This window comes from Oncorhynchus masou, chromosome 1 (assembly GCF_036934945.1).
Source record: "Oncorhynchus masou masou isolate Uvic2021 chromosome 1, UVic_Omas_1.1, whole genome shotgun sequence".
NCBI classification, from domain to species: domain Eukaryota; kingdom Metazoa; phylum Chordata; class Actinopteri; order Salmoniformes; family Salmonidae; genus Oncorhynchus; species Oncorhynchus masou.
Genome location: NC_088212.1, coordinates 14122560 through 14126319, shown reverse-complemented (window position 1 = coordinate 14126319; position 3760 = coordinate 14122560).

The following is a 3760-nucleotide window of genomic DNA, read 5'->3' as shown; positions in this document are numbered from 1 at the left end:
GGATTCCGAAGAGGTGAGCCTCACAAAACAATGCTTACCAACGGCATGGGTAACAGAGGAAAGCAACATGATGGTCACAATTACTTGCGTGCTATGGAGCATCAACTCTGTTAGGAGAAATGTCAGAGAGGAAGAGAGGGTTAGGAATCAGGGCCAGAGGAGGAGGGTAAAGAGGAGGAAGGGTAAAGAGGGCGAGGAGGGAGAACCAAAGAGAACGACAGAAAACAAATGAACGATAGAGAACAAGAGGAGACGTATGAAGTATGTTCTTTGTTATTTGTCTCATTCCCTTATCAGTAAGAAAGGCCCGAATCCCCATAATCATTTGTGACCGAGACCGTCTGACTTCGCATTGGCTCCATGGCTGGAAGTGTTGCATCTTGGGAGAAAGGGGGCCTGGGGCGAGAGAGAGAGAGGGCCTCCTGTGGTGTCAGAAGGTGGAGGTTGCACTTGGGCTTCTGCAGACACATCGAGGGGCTTGAACCAAAGCAGTACTGACACTGACCTCCTGGAGACCCAGCAACACAAACTGCCCTAACAAGATATTAGCACGGTAATGCCCCCCTGAAAAGAGCGGCAGCTGCAGTGAGCAGGACCGTCCTGCGGGCAACGTGGTGCCCCTGTGTAAAGCTCAGAAGACAGTGGGGTGGTCAAGGAGTTAGGCACATGGATGTACTGTTTATCAAGGCGGCTCTTTCCCTCTTTCTGGGAGGGAAGCTGTAAACAGAGGTTTCTATCCAGTAGAATCATGTATGGAGTCACTGGAAACCAAGGGATCATTAAACCATAGTTGAACACACATATTCATAGTCATTTCATATCCTGTCCTTGTCTAGCTACTGGAGTTTGAGAGGCTCAATCTGGAAAATATAACTAACTATAAATACTTCTTGAAACCATACGGTGACAATCTAATTAATATCATTATCACTAGTATTACTATAATACTATCTTTTTGTTTGTGATCTCATTATGTTAAAAAAAATGGTATTGATATCATTGTAAGTGTGTCTTCTAAAGTGTGGTGGTGGAGTCTGGAGCAGAGAGAAGCCTAATCTTTTCCAGCCCAGTCAGGCCAGCGCTCCGCGTGAAGGAGAACGACAGGGTGTCACTGCGTCCGACATTGATGGATGCGTCAAATTCCGTAGGCAACTTTGGCAATTGGACACATTAACAACTGGCACCTGCTTTTCCATAGCACAAATCTATTAAAAGATAACAGCAATGGCTGCTTTCTGCTCTATTAGTAAATTATAGCTCTGGTGGCGTGGTGTGGTCCTCCCCTCTCCTTTTCTCTCCACTACAGCATGTTGTTATTGGCAGTCTAATAGTGCCACCCGGTGGGCAGTTTAATAGTGCCACCCAGTGGGCAGTGTAATAGTGCCACCCAGTGGTCAGTCTAATAGTGCCACCCAGTGGGCATACAGATCAACAGGTTTTTTTATAGACAAATCTGGATTTTATTGTAGATGGTTACACACTCACTCTGTGCAATGCAGTGTGTGTGTGTGTGTGTGTGTGTGTGTGTGTGTGTGTGTGTGTGTGTGTGTGTGTGTGTGTGTGTGTGTGTGTGTGTGTGTGTGTGTGTGTGTGTGTGTGTGTGTGTGTGGGAACATATCTTCATTGCTGCATCATCCAGGGATGATTGGTGCATACAGCCGTGGAAACGTTGACAATGTGGTTCATATAAACAGTTAGGAGCCACTCAAGGCCCCCGGTACAAAACCATTAAGAGCACACCAAAGAACTCAACATGAACCTATTAAGGCTTGCCCAGTAAGGTCTCAGGTGTGTGTCACACAACTTTGCTGCAAGGAAATATTTGAGTGTATGTGTTGGGTGGGTATAAAAAGGATGAGACCAGTAAATACAGCCAGCAATTTGTCAGGACGTGTAAATGTCTCTAATTTCCAACAGTGCTGCATAAAATGTACAGCCGCTTGGAAAGTAACAATGTACAAAAAAAAATCTAATTCAGACCAGTAAAATCTTCCCATAAATTTTTTCTCATCCCCCCCAGATGTCTCCTGTTGTCAGATATCGTGCCGTGACAATGCCTTCCACCATCATTGTCTTGACAGAAATATGATATTTGAAACTGTAATGTCACATCACTTAACATGATTTAGCCCAAGTCGGACCATTATTTTTATCAATAAAAATGTCCAACTTTTTCCGGTAATGACGGCTGGGTAGGATCCCTGTGTTAGGCTGAGCTATAAGACTTATCTCAGCTATTGATTTATGGCTACAGATAGCTAATGTACTGGAGAGGCATTCTTCTCTTTCTCTCAACAAGGTTTCTATGAAATTGGCAAATAAATAAGGCAGTAGAACAGATGTTTTTCTCTTCAGATCTGGACTTGATGTGTGTTTGAACCCTATATATCCCCATTACTGTGCCACTAGACAAGATCCCCCACTACCATAAACCCTATATATCCCCATTACTGTGCCACTAGACAAGATCCCCCACTACCATAAACCCTATATATCCCCATTACTGTGCCACTAGACAAGATCCCCCACTACCATAAACCCTATATATCCCCATTACTGTGCCACTAGACAAGATCCCCCACTACCATAAACCCTATATATCCCCATTACTGTGCCACTAGACAAGATCCCCCACTACCATAAACCCTATATATCCCCATTACTGTGCCACTAGACAAGATCCCCCACTACCATAAACCCTATATATCCCCATTACTGTGCCACTAGACAAGATCCCCCACTACCATAAACCCTATATATCCCCATTACTGTGCCACTAGACAAGATCCCCCACTACCATAAACCCTATATATCCTCATTACTGTGCCACTAGACAAGATCCCCCACTACCATAAACCCTATATATCAAATCAAATCAAATCAAATGTATTTATATAGCCCTTCTTACATCAGCTGATATCTCGAAGTGCTGTACAGAAACCCAGCCTAAAACCCCAAACAGCAGGTGTAGAATGCAGGTGTAGAAGCACGGTGGCTAGGAAAAACTCCCTAGAAAGGCCAAATCCTAGGAAGAAACCTAGAGAGGAACCAGGCTATGAGGGGTGGCCAGCACCCTTAACCACTGTGCCACCTGGGAGGCCATACTTTTGGTATTTTTCAGAGTCAGTAGAAAGGCCTCTTTAGAGTCCTACGTTTTCATATCTGTGACCTAAATTGCCTACAGTCTGTAAGCTGTTAGTGTCCGTTCCACAGGTGCATGTTCATTAATTGTTTATGGTTCATTGAACAAGTATGGGAAACAGTGTTTAAACCCTTTACAATGAAGATCTGTGAGTTATTTGGATTTTTGCGAATTATCTTTAAAAGACAGGGTCCTAAAAAAGGGACGTTTCTATTTTTGCTGAGTTTATATATATTTTTATGTTAAATTGTTACACGTCTTTATGGTGTTCCCACATGGCCATATCTCCATGTCTTGCTTGTTTATGGAAAACAGATAGAAGACAGAGGCGACCATCGGTGCTAATTAGCTATATAGCCCGTGTGTAAATGTTACTCAGGAAGTGTAGCGGAAGTATCACATTTTTAGGTATGACCCAGAAAGTAATAACAGTTTATTAATCGGACAGGGTCAAGAAAAAAGGCAGAGGTCGGTAATCCAGATAGGTGGGGCAAAGGTACAGGATGATAGGCAGGCTCAGTGTCAGGGCAGGCAAAGGTACTGGACGGCAGGCAGGCTCAGTGTCAGGGCAGGCAAAGGTCAGTAATCCAGAAAGGTGGGGCAAAGGTCCAGGACGGC